This window comes from Oryx dammah, unplaced genomic scaffold (genome assembly GCF_014754425.2).
Source record: "Oryx dammah isolate SB20612 unplaced genomic scaffold, SCBI_Odam_1.1 HiC_scaffold_14, whole genome shotgun sequence".
Taxonomy (NCBI): Eukaryota; Metazoa; Chordata; class Mammalia; order Artiodactyla; family Bovidae; genus Oryx; species Oryx dammah.
The window spans coordinates 46816476-46835825 of NW_024070198.1; the positions used below are offsets into that span (position 1 = coordinate 46816476).

The 19350-nt window shown below is 44.0% G+C and overlaps 1 non-coding gene across 1 annotated transcript; it reads right to left on the reverse strand.

Moving 5' to 3' along the window:
- Window positions 1-13431: 13431 nt before the first annotated feature.
- TRNAC-ACA lies at window positions 13432-13503 on the reverse strand. Its single transcript has one exon. It is a non-coding gene; the product is annotated as a tRNA-Cys (tRNA).
- Window positions 13504-19350: the final 5847 nt, after the last annotated feature.

Here is a 19350-nt window from a genome sequence, read left to right on the forward strand (position 1 = left end):
AAATTTGGCTACATATACACATTTTTAGCAATACCTTAAAGCACAGACTATGTAGATTTAACATGCATCAGTTACTTAAAAGACACTTATTTCTTACAGGAAGTAAAATATTGGGTTTTGGGGGAAGGGGTTTGTTTTTTTGGGATTAAGTGACAAGCGTTCTTTGTTTCCAAACAGAGCAGACTTCAGAGACATTTATTTTGCCATTAGTGTATGCCTGTAAAATCTCGAACAGAAAGAAATATAAAAGGGTAGATCAAGTAAAAATCTTTCCTCACATCAAAAACATAGAATGATGCTGAAATGCCAGCAGAAAAAAAAAATTTTAATTCATGTACCAGGCACAAACTGCCACTCTATAAGATATATAAGACCTCTAGATAAATTATAAGGGATTTGTGGATGTTGCATATATTGATTAAGACATCAAGCATTACATACCAACTAATAATGAATTACTTCATGCTGGAAGATAAAACTTTGTGATATTTAAAATTACAGACTTGAAAGTAAGTAAAATTACCCCTAATTACGCAGAAGGGAGTAACACCTTCGCAGTAAACAAGATAAGCACCTCAAACAGCACTAATAATTTTAATTAACATTTTCAAGTTTCCTTCTACCTCTTTTCAAGGTCACCTTCTCCCTCCTGGAGGAACAGCTGCTGTGGTTCCAACTTCCATCACATTTCTTATTGTGAGGATTAAGCAACAGGAATAATTTCTAGAACTAATTTTTTAAAACAAGTAATTGTCGGCCAAAGTAAACACTAAATGGCAGTAGCCCATGAGCAATGATTTAAAAATGGATTGCAAATCTAATTTTCCATCTTTGTTAAGATTGCAACTTGTCTTTACCAAGTCCCTTTATTGGAATCATGAAATATGCCTGAACTATTGAATATTCAGATTATAATCCAAGTCTAGGAGAGTTTAGTCAGCAACGCTGCAAATGAATCTCACGCATAACACAGCCTACCTACATAGTATCTGCATTCTCTGTTGAGTACTGGTTAATACCTTCATTTGTTCAAGATTTATGATTTTGCTAAACTGTTTTCTCTCTTTTGTAAATTAAGAAACCAGCAAGAATAGGGCTTTGTTATATCAATGGGTTTGTTCCATGCCACAAATTTAATGTACAGGGTCACTCAGAATATAATGTGTAGTGAAAGAATCTCATTAGGGCTAAAATGAATGTAAAATGTGTCAATTTGATCCAAATGAGAACTGTAGTAAAACCATGTTTGATGTTCGTGTGCAATAAATCTTTAACATTTGTCTGTAAAGTATTAGAGAACCCACAGGGAAATCTGTGTTTGTGATAGCTGCATGTTTCCCATGGTTTTCCTCTATTATTCTTTGTTGGCATTTAGCATATGGAAGTCAAAAGTGAAAATCTAAGATGGGGGTTATTAACCATGATTCTAAAGTAAACAGAAAATGTACCTCATGCTCTTTAATGTACTTTAGAAAAACTAGAAATCATTTCAAAAAATAAGACGAGCAGATCTGTGAAGACACCTTCATCGTGCATTTTGAGAGACTGCTACAATCTTGCGGTTTCAGTCTTGGAAAACAGCGCCTGATTTGATCCGTGTTTGCCTGGAGTATCTTTTCCTTTTAGCTTTGATTTTAAAGATTCTAATGGTTTCATTTTCTATTGCATATGTGGTGACCATTATCTTTCCAATTCATTTTTATTTTGATATATTCATATTGTTAATTACTGTTGTATTTCAATTTTCTCCCTAGTATTTTTGTTCCTTCATAATGGCTTTATGGTTCACTGGACCGAAATGACTAAAATGAAAGATTTCCAAGATTTCTTCAGGGAGTAATTTACAGAAGACCAGCATTTTTTAATTGCTCCTGATGTTTAGTTCTGGATATCTGCTTCAGAAAGAAATCAATCTTCGTCCTTTAGGTGCCGTACTGAACACATCATCATCTTTTTTAGAAACTTGATAATTAAACCATTTTTCTTTTGTAAAATTACTTCAACATTTTCCTTCTCAATCTGATTTCTCTAACAGCTAGGAGCACAAAAATGCATGACCATTTCTGTTTACATTAATGTAATTGCTCTTTTTTTTTTTTACAGAAATGTATTTTGCTCTTTAATGTAGTGAAAAATAATAATAATCAGTGTGACGTCAAAAAATAATTAAGAGAAATAGCCAGGTTTACCCAATAGGAAAATTCTTCCTGTAGAAGAATGAAAAGAAAATTAATTTCCTTGTGTTAAGGTAATGAAACCCATTTTCAGAGTCCCCAAGTAAAAGAAAAAGTTAACAATGGATATGCCTTCAATAAGAAACAGCTCATTTAAAAAATTGATATGTTTAAGATATTACAGTGTCATTGATAAGATCCGTGGGAATATTCTGGCAAGAAGCAATTTCTGGTGTGCACTGTGCTAATATTCTCTTAAAAGATGACATTCCCTGTTTTCAGTAATCCTGACACACATTCTCAGGAAATATGCTGATTTCAACTTCAAATTAGCTTGTGGTTGGAAAGGGACATCTCCCTTCATCACCTTTAACTAGATGGCCATTGAGACCTGGCACAGAAAATTGTCACAAAGGGACCTGCCCTGTGCCCTTTCCTGTATTACATAGTCACCCAAGTTGTAAAGGCCATGCTGATTGATAACTGATATTCTTGTTTTCTTTTGGGAAACTCTTTAGTGAATACTGGGCTATAAAGAATCTGCCTGCAATGTGGGAGACCAGGGTTCAATACCTGGGTTGAGAAGATCCCCTGGAGGAGGGCATGGCAACCCACTCCAGTATTCTTGCCTGGAGAATCTCCTTGGACAGAGGAGCCTGGTTGGCTACAGTCCGTGGGGTTGCAAAGAGTTAGACACGACTGCAAGACTAAGTGCAGCACACAGTTAATACTGACTCTGAACTTCAATGTCTGTGTTAAAAATATATAGGGATTGAACTATTGTACATATATCTTCACAAAGTATTGCATGGTGGCCTATGTCCAAGTGAAGATTAATTCTTCTGGGTGAGGTGGGGCAGCCTAACCCATGCGAGGATTCTGTATTGGACACTGTCCCTTTCATTTGACATCCCAAGAAGGACTGGTCTGTGGTTTCTATTGTCATTTGGATTCTGTTGTGTGGCATTTTTTCTTTTCTTTCTTTTTCTTTTTTTGTGTGCAGCCGACTTATTTCCCTAACTACACCCAGCTTTGAATGATACTAAAATCAGTTCCCATCTCCTGAATGTCCACAGTGTTGGAAGGATGCCCAGGTGCCTGCTAGAAGTCCAGTGGAGCCAGCCTGATGCTTTCTGTGCAGGGTCAGGAGCAGACCAGGGTGGATTCTGCTGGAGAATCGTAGTTCTGCAAAGAGGTTCCCAAGGATGCCAGGTCCTGCCTCTCAGCTAGGGGTAGCCCCACCTGAAGCTTCCATAGACCCACATCTAGCATCAGAGGGACACTCTCTGCCCAACTTAGTGTTAAGATTTGGAAAGATCCTCTAGGATGGAAAGCTTGCAGAGCCCTGGGCACTCCCACTGCTGTGCTGGCTTTGTAACTGGAGAAGCGCAACAATGGCATAAGCTTCCAACCCTCCCCTTCTCAAATGGATTTGATCCTGTCGATTGCGAAAGGCACAGATTTTATTTCCTCATTTTCCTTTTAAGTTGCCTGTCAAAGCTCACAATAGAAAAAACAAACAGCCTGCTTGAAGTCAAGTGAGGGAGGAGCGTGCTCCTCCCTGGGGGGCCATTTCACCCCTGACCTGAGGGGCCTTCCTTGACTCAACCGTGGATAAGAGCATGATCCCAGGTGTAATGTCCTCTGAGTGGTCCTCCGTGTATTCCCGTGTCCATGACCCCACATCCCGTTTCCCAGCCAACTGCAGTCTGGGACCCCTGTCAACTCTCCCCACCCATCATCTCAACCGTCCCTGCCTCTCGAACCCTATTGTATTCCCAATGCCCCTTCCCAAAAACGATTGCTGCTACTTTTTGCCGGATTAATCTTCCTACCCCACATGTCACTCATCTGATTGGACTTTAGTTCAGAATTGCAAAGAATAATTTCCTCAGCAGCATTCAAACCCTCCACCACCCAGCCTTCCTTCTTGGTTCATAGCTCTTGTTTGTTCTATATACTCTGTATTCCAGGAGACATGTGAAGGCAAAAGAAAGACCAAAAAATGAATTTTAACCCCTTCTCCTTAGTGGGGCTTCCATGGTGCCTCAGACCGTAAACAGTCTGCCTATGATGCGGGAGATGTGGGTTTCATCCCTGGGTCAGGAAGATTCCCCTGGAGAAGGGCATTGCAACCCTCTGCAATATTCTTGCCTGGAGAATCCCATGGACAGAGGAGCCTGGCGGGCTGCAGTCCATGGGGTTGCAGATTCGGACATGACTTTCACTCCTCAGTAGCTATGAGAAACTGGGTGAATTAAGTCCCGTATGCTTCCCTGTGTGCCTGAGAAGAGTTCCTTCCTGAGAGGGTGACTGTGAGCACAAGCAGGTCAGAATCTGTCAAGTTTGCAGCAGGGTGTGGCACACAGTAGGTGCTCAATAAAAACGCCCTTCTGCTTTTGTTTCCAGGACTGACCACCTCCTGAACTGCTCTCCCCAGTCACTTGGCCTGTGTCTGTCTGGGATGCCCTTCCCCTGCCCCTGCTCTCACCTGTCAGAATGCCCGCTGGCCTCCAGGAGCTGTCTATTAATTCCCCCGCAGCCCACGTTTGTCACTGTTGGACAGGGCCCTGTCTCACTCACCTCTGAATCTCCAGGGCTAGCAGGAACAGGCGATGCACTCAACAAATTAGCCTTAAACCAATAAATGAAATGAATCATAACCTCCTCTTGGGAACTGCTCCTGCCCCTCCCATCCAAAAGCGACCCTGCCCTCCTCCAAGCTCCGACAGATGCTTTTTCTGCACCTTGAAGGTGGTGTCTAATACTGGCGGTCTCATAATTGGGGAGATGAGCTATCCACAAACACAGCCATAATATATTGAGCTCCTTGGGGGCAAAGGCTGTCTCAGCTGCTATGATGGAAACGTCCATGACATCCATGGCAGACCCTAAAGGATTATTTTGATGGAAGGTGTTCTCCGCTCCATGTAATAGATCCAATTTAGCCAAGTGCTCCATCAAGCAAGTTTCCGAGGCCCTCATTGACTTAATTACAGATACATGAAACTTGGCAGGGATTACATGAGTGACTATTTAACCCCTAGATCCGTCAATAAATTGTTGACATTGTTTGGGAAATAACCTCTAAAACTTGAGTTGTTTTTTTTTCCCCTCCCACCAGCACAAAGTTGAGAGCGAAGGTGAATTTTTTTATGAGCTCCCCTCCCCCACGGCCTCCAACCCTCACTCGCGCAGGTCTCTCTTTCCAGACGTCTTTGCCCATAATTACAGTGTGTTCCCAACCTAACTGATGGCTGGTGTCCTCATTAAGGACCATTACCCTGAAGAAGGTGTTTATTGAACCTGGCGGAGTGCTGATATTTGTTAGACCCTGTCATACGGCTGATGGCGTTTAGTCAGAACTCGTTGGGAAACAGGAGCGAGCCGCTCAGAATGGCTCGGGCAGCGGGCCGCGGGGCGCGTGCAAGGTGGCGCCCGCAGGCCCAGGGCGGCTGTTCCAGCAGGGGCCGGGCTCGCCGCCCCCGCGCCCGCAGAGCTGCTGCGCGCGCCTCTGGGGAGGGAAGGACGCTCTCGCCAAGGAGACAAAGCCAAGGGCTCTTAGGATCTCACAACCATCCCTGCCCTACTCACACCAGCCACGCCAGGGTTACTTTCAAAGGATGGTGACTAATTGGAGAATTGATACCATGGGCGGTGGGGGGGGGTATGTTTTCAGATAAATCAGTAATTTAATTCTTTCTATAATGAGAAAGGGTGGAAGTCACTGAGAGATTACAACATTCATTATCTTCCAGGGAGGTATGAAGAAAATAGAAACTTTTCTGTGAAAAACTAGAACTTCCAGGCGTTAGTCATTATGCTTCTGAAAAATAGGTCTCTCCAGGGAAACTGGAATGTTGGGGCATCAAGGTCAGAGATGATGGCTGACCTTGATGGGTGCTTCCCAGCTTGAGGCAGCCCCTTGCTTTCCCTAACTGTGGGAGGACACGGCATTTCCAAGCTACAGTCTTCTTTTTGATGAAATTGGTTGATTCCCATGATTTTGAAACACGTTTGATGTGCTGGAAATACTGATGGGGGACCAAGTCAATGAAGTATGATTTATTTCATCCTCTAGATTCCCAGTCCAGTAGATGGAGGGACAGTGTGTTTCTGTAAACATCTCTTGGTGAATGTTTGCTCTACAAATATACACATGGGACAGAAATTGTAGAAACCCCAAAGCTGAAAGACCTAATTCTTCCCAGAGAGAATGGACTCAAAGCAAAGGCAGTATTGGTGGTGGGTGGTTTTCAAGGGCTTCTGTCACAACCTGCCCTGATCATATGCTGACATTATCTTAACGTCAAAATACCATTGACTGATTCTCTAAGTCTTAAAAGTTTAGTTGTAGGTGCCCAGGAGGAAAAAGAAATGAGACATAACAGGGGCAGCCTCAGGAGAAGAGCCAAATCCTTCATCCACTCACTTGTTCCTGCTTTTGTACCACAAATATCACGGGTGCCGGGAGTCAAGCAGGGTTCTGGGATCATCAGGCATGAGACAGACACAGTGTCCACTGTTTCTGAAATGGGCTTGCCTTAGCCAAGAGGGAAGAAGAAGCCAGATTAGGCAGCAAGGCAAGGATGAGAGCTGGGAAGAGGCAGAGAGGCTGGGAGCAGATCATGGAATCGGATGAGCAGGAGGGCTCAGAGACAAGAGGAGGAAGTTCTGGCTTGTGCCGACAGCTACGGAAAGCACCTGTCAAGCCACCTTGCACGCGGAGCCATCCTTCTGACTGCGGTATGGTGGTGGGATCGCAGGAGGTCAGCACGGACACCAGTTCATCAGGCAGGAGGGCCCCCGTCCTTGGTTATGGTGCTGCGGACAAAGACAGGGGGATGGGTTTCATGCTCATCCTGTCCTCCTGAGATCGCACTAGACCCCAGATAACACAGAGTCTTTACAGAGGCTCAACCAGATGGGGATGGAGTGTTTGCCTCCACAAAGCAAGACCACTGGAGACCACCAGCCCACGCCTGGAGCAGTAGCTCCAGAACCTCACAAGGCACGTGTCTGGGTCACCTCTCCCTTCAACTGAGGCTGCCCCAATTTAAACTTCTTGTTCCTGCTCCAGGAAGGAAGATGGAAGTCAAGGAATGAATGGGACACCACCTCCATCTGGAAAGCAGACATTTCTCAGACACCCCTGACTCACTGACTCTGAGGTCTCTGACCAGACATATCATATGACCATCCTCATGGTGAGGAGGATGGATATAAAGTTATCTTTTATTTTGCTGCTGCTTTTTTTTTTAAGCTAGGCACACTGTTTCCTCAAATACAATCAGATTTTTTATAAGAGGAAAGTGGATGTTGGGTGGGCAATGAATACCTCTTCCCAATCTACCCTTTCCCCTCCATCACTGCCATATCCACTATATTGACAGCATTTATAACCACTGGGTCGTGTACTTTTTATTGACAGTTTTCTCCTTCATGTCAACTCCAGGAGATCAGGGTCTTGCTTGTCTTGTTCCCACATTGAATTCCCAAGGCCCAAAAGAGAGCCCAGCACATCACTGGTGTCTGATCAATATCTGTTGGAGGAATAAACAAGAGGCAAATTCTTGCAGTTGGTGATGATCAGAGATGAGTGAGGAGGGGTTTAGAGAAAGGGGCTCAGAATGACTCCTGTCTCTCCTTGTTCCCAGGAACAGATGGTGGCACCATTTACTGAGGAAGGAGCCTGGAGGAGGACAGTTCAGGGGTGAGGCACATTGACTCGTAGGCACCAGTGAGAGCCCCACGTTGGCAGCTGGCTAAACAGATGTGGAGCTCGGAGGAGAAGTCTGGCTAGAGATGTACCTTTGAGACTCATCCAAGAATAGGTGGAAATCCAAGCCAAGGCTTGGGATGAGGTTACTGAGGGGGAAAATATAGGAGGGAAGGGCCGTTCCGCTGCTGGCAACAAGGATAGATTTGGGAGGGTCACGGGAGATGAGCCGAAAATGCCAGCAGAGACCAGCTCAGTGTGGGTTTGTTGCTCACGACAGTAAGGCATCTGGCTTGAGCCATGCCTGGAAAACACTCTGTATTCATTTATTCATTCATTCGGTGAGTATTTACTGATGTTTACTTTATACCAAGCACTGATCGGGGCCATGAGATAGGAAAACAATGAAGACAGTGCCCTAAAATGCTCACTTCCTAAAGTGCCCTGTAGGAAGACAGGGATATAAAGGAGCTAAGGTGTGATTCCATGCAGCAGGTGCAATGACTGAGATGTGCCCAGGGACATGCAGGGCACAGAGAGGAGAGGTGGGCAGCAGGGTGGCACTGTAGCTGTGGTAAGTGATGGCTAGGAGCTCACCAGCTGGATGGGCATGTATTAAAGATGCATCCAGCCTAAGAGCCTGCAAAGAAGTTGGCATGGTTTGTTCAAAGCACATACAGCGGCCGACGCCATTGAAGGCAGCGTGTGGCAAGAGACGAAGATGGAGAAGCAGAGGATTTGGGGAAGATAATGGACACTACTAAGGAGTTGGTTGAGTTTCCTTGTGGGTGATAAGGTGTCACTCGAAGGTTTCAAAGAACTTTATATTAGCTGGATCCCTGGCGGCAGTGTGGAGGTTGAACGTAAAGGGAAATTCTGGGTGCAGAGAGAACTCTGAAGGTGTAATCAGCACAGTTCTTGTTCAAGAAGATTTTATATCAATAAATCAGGGAGTTGCTGGCCTGTGGAGAAGGACGGAGCTCAAGGATGCCTCTTAGACATCTCCCTGGAGGATGGGTACACAGCTGTTCCATCAGCCACGGGGCAGGTGACCAAGGAGGCGGAGGCGGCCAGCTCTGGATAAACTACCTCTCTGTGGAATACCACCCCTGTGGATATGCGTGGCTAATAATATACAGGGAGTGGAGAGAAAAAAATTGAGGCTACTCTGTCTCCCGAGTTCCTGATTTGGGTGACCAGGTGGACAGTGCGGGGGGAAGCATGGATGCAGCTTGGGAAGCACACGTTCAGTTTGGGACACAGAATGTGGGGCATCCACAGGACCCCCAGCTCGAACCATCTGCCTGAGGACCAGAGGGCAGAGCCTGGACCTGGGGGAGGAGAGATTTCTGAGGCTTGAGCAACTGACCCTTGTTGAAACCAAGGAGAAAGGTCAGCTCCCAGTGGGATGACGGCAGGAGTATGAGGGACCTTGAATCTGGGCATGGGAGAAAGTCTTCTTGGGCGTCGAAAGATATGAAGGCACAGATGAAATACAAAGAATTACATCATGATGCTGACAGATATTCAAAATATTGTCAGCCTCAAATTTCACATACACTAAAATTATAATTATGAAAACAATGTAAATTTCATGTATGAAACATCAGTGTGTGTATACTTCATATAGTTATGTTTTATACATTTCTTTGTCCATGTATTTATGTTCTACCCTCCACAGTCACCCTGATATGACAAAATGAAAAGTCAGAAATGCACCAGAAATGCTGACTTCTGACTCACAAATGAATAGGTCTGGGATGTTTGATGGAAGAGAGGAGGCAGGGGATGGAGGCCATCCTCTTATAGCTTCCTTTCCACAAGGAGATATTTTCCTCCAAAACTCCTAGAGAGAAGAAAATGAAATCCATCTGCGCGCTTGTGTTTTTTTTTACGAGAACACCATAGTTATTTCCACCGAGCAAAAGCTCTTTTGCAGAATTGCCTTAAAACCCAGTAAGGAAAAAGTCTAGGCTTTTGAATTTGATGGTTTCAAATCGTGGTGCTGGAGAAGAGTCTTTAGAGTCTCTTGGACTGCAAGGAGATCAAACCAGTCAATCCTAAAGAAAATTAATCCTGAATGTTCATTGAAAGGACTGATACTGAAGCTGAAGCTCCAGTACTTTGGCCACTTGATGCAATAAGCCAACTCATTGGAAAAGACCCTGATGCTGAGAAAGACTGAGGGTAAGAGGAGAAGGGGACAACAGAGGATGAGATGGTTGGATCGCATCAACCAACTCCATGGACATGAAGCTAAGCAAACTCCAGGAGATAGTGGAGTACCGAGGAGCCTGTCATGCTGTGGTCCATGGGATCACCAAGAGGTGGATAGAATAGTGACTGAACAACAACTCGATTTTTGACTCTCCAAAATCAGCTTTAAGTGTAAAAGAGTCTTCTTCCTTCAGAGGGAGGGGGGACCTCTCCTTACAAGGAGACTCACCCTGCATGGACTGAGAACATTTTCCTTGAGGGCTGTCTCTGAGGTTCTAGTTTCTCAGGTCTGGGACCTGAGTGTGGGCTGAGGCTCCTTCACAGATGAGCTGGGAGGTTATTTGCAAATCAAATAGTCTTCCAGCAGTTTCTTCCTCTAAAAAAATAAATAATGTGTCTAAGGGTCACACCTGCACCCTGGAGTGTGGCTTTGATTCTGAATCAGTCAGACAAGAGGAGGTATGGTCCAGAGCTGATCTCAGCACACCTAAGGTCTGTTTCTCCCGAAAGCGCTCGGAGAAAGGGCCCATGAAAAATCCAGTCAAGGAGAGAGAATAATTGAGTAGAAAAGGCAGGCTTCTCTTTCTAAGAAAGCAGACTCTTCCTTGCTCATTCCTGGGCTGCAATGTGGACAATCTCAAACCCCATCGTCTCTGCCAGGCAGAGGGTTTTACTTCCCCCATTCTCAGGTGATCCTGTAAATTTCTTCCCAAGGCTTCTGGGGGTTAACCCGAGAAGCCGGGGGCATTTTCCCAAGGGGCCCTAACCATCCTTCTCTCCAACTTGGTTCCAGTTTTTAATTATATGGAGCCCAACAGATGTCTCTTCTTACAGCCAAAGAGCATTTTCTCTTTATTCATATGTTTTATACTTTTGATTTACAGTTTACATGTATTTCTTGGCCGTTCCCTAGGCTGGAGGATCCCGGGGTCAGGGTGGGAGGGTGGGGGCGAGTGGCCCCAAGCAGGAGCCTCCAGGGGATGGAGACCTGGTCCCGGCTCCCGGACACTGATGAGGGCTGAAGTCACTTTTCCTCTGCCGCTAATTTGCATTCCTTTGTATCTGCGTCCAGAGCTTCGATCATAGGCACAAAGGGACACCTGGCGCTGCCCTCCAGCTGCCGCCCTGCTGGAGTGGCTCAGGCTGCCCCGTGCCAGCTGGTGCTGCTGCATGTCAAACAACTCCTTCACGCTGGACCGTGATTCACCTCCGAGAGGGCTGCCAGGCTCTCCAAGGATGAGAGCTGTGATAACTCAGGTCATTCTCTCCTCTGACTAACGAGGAACGAACTCAGTGGTGTCAGCGTCATTATCATCCGTGTCAGCAAGCATGCTGGCTTGGAATGTATAAGCGGTTCCCCTGGCGGGACCTCAGGTTGTACCGTGCCTGGGAGTCCGCCATCGCCCCAGCCACGCACGCTCCCAGTCACTTCCTTCCTTCCGGGGTTCACCTGGGCTGCAGCTGTGAGGTGTGGGGGGAGCTCAGTTTAGGAGTTGCGTGCCCCAGGCTGGGGTCCTTGGTTCTGTCTGAGTCCCTGTTGTGCCTTCTGCAAACAGGCTTCTTGAGTTTTATCTTTATTCCCTTTCTCTACTGTTTAATCATCCTCTCTCCCATCCACTTCATCTGGTTTCCACTCTTTCAAAGTGTTTTTTGTTTTGTTTTTTTTACAGTAGGTCCTTACTGTTGTCTGGTGTGGTTTTTTTTTTTTTTTTTTGAGCTTTTCACATTTTTAAATTTTTATATAAATAAACTATTTACCTTTTTCTGTTTTTGTCTAAAAATGGAGCATATATGCTTCGTTTTATTTTGGTTATCTATTTTAAATATAGCAGTGTGTAGTGTCCATCCCAAACTCCCAATCTATCCCTCTCCCCCAACCCTTCCCTCCTGGTAATCATAAATTCATTCTCTAAGTCAGTGAGTCTGTTTTGTATATAGGTTCATTTGTATCTTTTTTTAAGATTCTGAATCTAAGCAATATCATATGACATTTGTCTTTTTCTGTCTGGTTTTCTTCACTTAGTGTGACAATCTCCAGGTCCATCCATATTGCTCCAAATGGCATGACTTCCTTCTTTCCTATGGTTGAGTAATATTCCATTGTAAATATACATCTTCTTTATTCATCAAGAAAGATTTGCTAAAGTCACTGATGGCTTCTGGGTCCCTAAGTACATGCACACCTGTCCCGCCTGTCGTTGACTTCTCAGAGGAATCTCATTTGGGAGAGCTTTCTCTCTACCTTGTTCCTGGGAGACCAAGTACCTCCTTGCCAGGTCACCTCTCCCACTCCCCAAGAATTCCTGCAGGCTCAACCCCAAGGCTTCTCTCTCTCTCCCTTCACAACACTCCATGGCATCTCAAGGCTAGGGCTTTACAAGGCACAGAAGTCACAGCCCAGGATCTTTTTTTCTGAATTTCAGACCCATGGAATCAAATACTACTCAGAATTTCCTCTGACTCTCAAAATGCAGGTGTCCCACATAGAACTCGTCATCTTCCACCAAAACCCCTGTGATGTCTTCCTCTCCATGACCCACCAGACATACCAGAAATCCATCTCCTCCCTCCTTACCACTGAGTTCATTCAAGCAAACGAGTCCTGGGAAGCTGGGTCTCCGAAGGTCTCCATGCTCCCTCTTTGCTTCCCAACCCCCTGCCCCCAACCAGTCATCTGACCGCCGTCATCTCCAGGGCTGAATGTCTCCTACATCATCTTCCTGCATCACCCCTTCTTCTTTTCAGCCCTGACTCCACTAGACCTCCCAGGTTTAGGGTGAAAAATATAACAGATGACATGTCATGCTGCTATTTTAAATGGTACCCACTCCTCTACATGTGAAGGTCACAGTCCTCAGTCTGGCTGCAAAGTCCCACATGGTGACCCTGTGTGTACATCTGGCCACTTTCCCACAAGCTCTGTCCTTAACTATTTAGTCAATAAATAACCTGGGCTGGAACCCCTGTGCCTTGTAAAGCCCTGGACCAGAGACGCCATGGAGTGTCGCGAAGGGAGGAGAGGAGTTCCTGAACTTTCAGGAACCCTTGGAAAGCAGGAGGGAGTGCCTGGCAGGAGGTACTTGGTGTTTCAAGAACAGGGTAGAGAGAAAGCTCCCCTGAATTAGATTCTGCTGGGAAGTCAATGACAGACTGGAAAAGTGTGCATGTACTTAGGGACCCAGAAGTGAAGTGAAGTGAAGTCACTCAGTCGTGTCCAACTCTTTGTGACTCCATGGACTGTAGCCTACCAGGCTCCTCTGTCCATGGGATTTTCCAGGCATTAGTACTGGAGTGGATTGCCCTTTCCTTCTCCAGGCGATTTTCCCAACCCAGGGATCGAACCTGGGTCTCCTGCATTGTAGACAGACGCTTTACCATCTGAGCCACCAGGGAAGTCCAGTCTGGGTCGCCCAGGGAAGGGACTCAGAGGCTATCAGTAACTTTAGCAAAAACTTTGTCCATGGATAAAGAAGATGTGGTATATATTTACAATGAAATATTATTCAACCATAAAAAAGAATGAAATAATACCATTTGTAGCAACATGGGTGGACCTGGAGATTGTCACACTAAGTTAAAAATTCAGGCAGAAAAACACAAATATATTTCAGTTTCCTCATGCATAGCCAGCCATGTAGGAGTTCCCAGGGTCACTTTTTCCTGCTTCTCACCTTCTCATCAGAAGTTTTCTCAGCCTGGAACACATATACACGCACTTACACACACACAGACACACACACACGCATCTCCATGCACACCCACACCTGGTATCTTTTTGAAAAATAAATTCCATGTACCAAAGTAGCTTTTAAAATGTTTATACCTCTTGGCATGCTATTTTTCTCTCCTAAGAAATTTATTCTAGGCTATGGACAAAGCATTAAATAAAATGTAATCAATATTTACAATTTAAAAGTTATTAAATTTATAATTTTAAAAGTTATTAAATGAAATCAGAGTAATGGTGAAATAAATCAGGACTGAAATCTAACAGAATATTTGTAGTCATTAAAATTGGTTCTTTGCATGATAATGGCACAAGGTCAGCTTGAGACCCTCCTCTACACCCTTCCAAAGACATAATAATGGCAAAGTACAAGGGAGAAAAAAAAGACCCTGATGCTGGGAAAGATTGAAGGCAGAAGGAGAAGGGGATGACAGAGGATGAGTTGGTTGGATGGCATCACTGACTCAATGGACATGAATTTGAGCAAACTCCAGGAGATAGTGGAGGACAGCCTGGTGTGCTGCAGTCCATGGGGTCACAGAGTGGGACACGAGTTAGCAACTGAACAACAGCAACAGGAAGAATAATTATAAAAGACACAGGCACACAAGAAACCAGAGCCACACCTCCTAGGGCCGAGGGAACAGGAAGGCAGGTGGTGAAATGCACTCAGGCTGCCAGTGCCTCTGCAGGCAGAGCCGAGGCTGCAGGAGGTCACTGCTAACCGTGCTCCACAGAGGCTCCTGCCCGGACCTGGAGTGCGGAAGGGGTCCCCACTCCTGAAGGGAGGCAGCCAAAGCTGCTGCTGGCAACGATGTCCATGGCTGCACCCCCTCTGAAGCTCAGGCCTGAGAAAGGAAGGACCAGCCTTGTGCCCAGAACTGAGCCAGACTCTGCTGGCCACAGTGACCTGGATCTCATGTCACATCTTACCCAGGGGGCAAATGGTGACAGCAGGCAAGCTCTGAGACTGGGCAGAAGGCAGTGTGAGGTCAGAGAATCCCTTCCTCTCTCGAGACCCACAAACACAAAATTCCAAGAAATGTTTTCAGAAACCTCATGCTGAGGGAAGCAGACAATACAGTCATTAATGGGAAGATGTATTTGCCCCAGGTGAAATTAGAACAACAGACTTATAGGGAAAAGAACTTAAAATAAATACACTTAAAATTCTCAATATGTTTTTAAAAAGTCTAGTTTTAGAAGACAAGGAATTAGGAAACAAAAAGGAAAACTTCAGACGAGACTCAGGAGCTGTGCCAGGTAGAAATCTTGCAAAAGTTGTGAACAGAGGGACGATTCAAGAAAACAAGCCTGAGTGTAATGGAGGGTGAGCTTCAGAGTTCTGAGAATGAAAATTTGCCAACCCAGAACTCTACCCCCAGCTAAGCCTTTTTGCAAAAATGAAGGAAGATATATTTTCAGGTAAACAAAGACTAGCAATTTGCTACTCAAAGAAATTTGCTAATCAAAGAGAGCTGATAAAAGTTTTACTTCAGCAAGAATACAGCAAGTCCAAAGGGAAGAGCTGGATGCAAGAAATATTGATAAAATACCTCAGTAAACTGAATTAGTTATTGACAATGGGAAATTATAATTGTGTGTATTTTGTATGGGAAACCAACCTTAGATAGTCTTGATGAGGAATGTGGGAGAGAAGCAGGAAGTTAGTCACTCGGTCCTTAAAACGTGCTAAGGACCTAGTTCAGGAGTTCAGGAGTCATGGAATAACTCTAACATATATATGTGCATAATTTTTAAGCAAAACTGAAAGAGAAATACAGTCTATAACTTTCAACCCAGCAAAAAATTAAAAAACTTCTTCCAAGAAATAGAAAGAGAAAATATGCAAAGATCAATGTTGATAGAGATGGTCCAGGAAGCAAGGTCGTCATATCTACAAGTGTGTCCATTATTGCAAAAAATAATAGACTCACTTTATATATGTGTGTGTGTGTGTGTGTGTGCATGTGCGCGCTTATTATAAGAGATACAACTAAACCAGAATGAATCACAAATATTTTCAGTAAAAGGCTGGAAGAACATATGCAAGGAAGTATCAATTGAAAGAAAATTGTTTTAGTGATATTAGTAGAGAAAGCATAAAAATTGAAGATAAAAAGAGAAACCCTACATTATGATGACAAGAGTAACCAATAAAGAAGATATTTGAATTTAATTAGAAAAAAATAAAAGTGTATTTTGAAAACATAAAAGATTTACTGAACAAATCAGTTTAAAGAGGAAATCATAACACACTAATGAAAATTACGAAATATTTGGAATGAGGGACTATGACACTCAGTTCAGTTCAGTTCAGTCGCTCAGTCGTGTCTGACTCCTTTTGACCCCATGAATCACAGCATGCCAGGCCTCCCTGTCCATCACCAACTCCCGGAGTTTACCCAAACTCATATCCATTGAGTCAGTGATGCCATCCAGCCACCTCATCCTCTGTTGTCCCCTTCTCCTCCTGCCCCCCAATCCCTCCCAGCATCAGGGTCTTTTCCAATGAGTCAACTCTTCACATGAGGTGGCCAAAGTATTGGAGTTTCAGCCTCAGAATCAGTCCTTCCAATGAACACCCAGGACTGATCTCCTTTAGGATGGACTGGTTGGACCTCCTTGCAGTCCAAGGGACTCTCAAGAGTATTCTCCAACACCACAGTTCAAAAGCATCAATTCTTCGATGCTCAGCTTTCTTCACAGTCGAACTCTCACATTCATACATGACCACTGGAAAAACCATAGCCTTGATTAGATGGACCTTTATTGGCAAAGTAATGTCTCTGCTTTTTAATATGCTGTCTAGGTTGGTCATAACTTTCCTTCCAAGGAGTAAGCGTCTTTTAATTTCATGGCTTCAATCACCATCTGCAGTGATTTTGGAGCCCCCAAAATAAAGTCTGACACTGTTTCCACTGTTTCCCCATCTATTTCCCTTGAAGTAATGGGACCAGATGCCATGATCTTCGTTTTCTGAATGTTGAGCTTTAAGCCAACTTTTTCACTCTCCTCTTTCACTTTCATCAAGAGGCTTTTTAGTTCCTCTTCACTTTCTGCCATAAGGGTGGTATCATCTGCATATCTGAGGTTATTGATATTTCTCCCAGCAATCTTGATTTCAGCTTGTGCTTCTTCCAGCCCAGCATTTCTCATGAGGTACTCTGCATATAATTTAAATAAGCAGGGTGATAATATACAGCCTTGACTTACTCTTTTTCCTATTTGGAACCAGTCTGTTGTTCCATGTCCAGTTGTAACTGTTGCTTCCTGACTTGCATATAGGTTTCTCAAAAGTCAGGTCAGGTGGTCTGGTATTCTCATCTCTTTCAGAATTTTCCACAGTTTATTGTGATCCACACAGTCAAAGGCTTTGGTATAGTCAATAAAGCAGAAATAGATGTTTTTCTGGAACTCTCTTGCTTTTTCCATGATCCAGCAGATGTTGGCAATTTGATCTCTGGTTCCTCGTTTTCTAAAACCAGCTTGAACATTTGGAAGTTCACGGTTCACGTATTGCTAAAGCCTGGCTTGGAGAATTTTGAGGATTACTTTACTAGCCTGTGAGATGAGTGCAATTGTACGGTAGTTTGAGCATTTTTTGGCATTGCCTTTTTTGGGGATTGGAATGAAAACTGACCTTTTCCAGTCCTGTGGCCACTGCTGAGTTTTCCAAATTTGTTGGCATATTGAGTACAACACTTTCACAGCATCATCTTTCAGGATTTGAAATAGCTCAACTGGAATTCCATCACCTCCACTAGCTTTGTTTGTAGTGATGCTTTCTAAGGCCCACTTGACTTCACATTCCAGGATGTCTGGCTCTAGGTGAGTGATTATACCATCATGATTATCTGGGTCGTGAAGATCTATTTTGTACAGTTCTTCTGTGTATTCTTGCCACCTCTTCTTAATATCTTCTGCTTCTGTTAGGTCCCTACTGTTTATGTCCTTTATTGAGCTCATCTTTGTATGAAATATTCCCTTGGTATCTCTAATTTTCTTGAAAAGACCTCTAGTCTTTCCCATTCTCTTGTTTTCCTCTATTTCCTTGCATTAATCACTGAGGAAGACTTTCTTATCGCTCCTTGCTATTCTTTGGAACTCTGCATTCAAATGAGAATATCTTTCCTTTTCTCCTTTGCTTTTCACTTCTCTTCTTTTCACAGCTATTTGTAAGGCCTCCTCAGACAGCCATTTTGCTTTTTTGCATTTCTTTTCCATGGGGATGGTCTTGATCCCTGTCTCCTGTACATAGTTCATCAGGCACTCTATCTATCAGATCTAGGCCCTTAAATCTATTTCTCACTTCCACTGTACAATCATAAGGGATTTTATTTAGGTCATACCTGAATGGTCGAGTGGTTTTCCCTACTTTCTTCAATTTAAGTCTGAATTTGGCAATAAGGAGTTCATGATCTGAGCCACAATCAGCTCCCAGACTTGTTTTTGCTGACTGTATAGAGCTTCTCCATCTTTGGCTGCAAAGAATATAATCAATCTGATTTTGGTGTTGACCATCTGGTGATGTCCATGTGTAGAGTCTTCTCTTGTGTTGTTGGAAGAGGGTGTTTGCTATGACCAGTGTGTTCCTTTGGGAAAACTCTATTAGCCTTTGCCCTGCTTTATTCTGTACTCCAAGGCCAAATTTGCCTGTTACTCCAGGTGTTTCTTGACTTCCTACTTTTGCATTCCAGTCCCCTATAATGAAAAGAACATTTTTGAGGGTGTTAGTTCTAAAAGGTCTTGTAGGTCTTCATAAAACCATTCAACTTCAGCTTCTTCAGCATTACTGATTGGGGCATAGGCTTGGATTACAGTGATATTGAATGGTTTGCCTTGGAAATGAACAGAGATCATTCTGTCGTTTTTGAGATTTCATCCAAGTACTGCATTTCAGACTCTTTTGTTGACCGTGATGGCTACTCCATTTCTTCTAAGGGATTCCTGCCCACAGTGTAGATATAATGGTCATCTGAGTTAAATTCACCCATCCAGTCCATTTTAGTTCACTGATTCCTAGAATGTCGATGTTCACTCTTGCCATCTCCTGTTTGACCACTTTCAATTTGCCTTGATTCATGGACCTGACATTCCAGGTTCCTATGCAATATTACTCTTTACAGCATCGGACCTTGCTTCTATCACCAGTCACATCCACATCTGGATATTGTTTTTGCTTTGGCTCCATCCCTTCATTCTTTCTAGAGTTATTTCTCCACTGATCTCCAGTAGCATATTGGGCATTTACCAACCTGGGGAGTTTCTGTTTCAGTATCCTGTCATTTTGCCTTTTCATACTGTTCTTGGGGTTCTCAAGGCAAAAATACTGAAGTGGTTTGCCATTCCCTTCTCCAGTGGACCACATTCTGTCAGACCTCTCCACCATGACCCATCCATCTTGGGTGGCCCCACAGACATGGCTTAGTTTCACTGAGTTAGACAAGGCTGTGGTCCATGTGATCAGACTGGCTAGTTTTCTGTGATTATGGTTTCACTGTGCCTGCCCT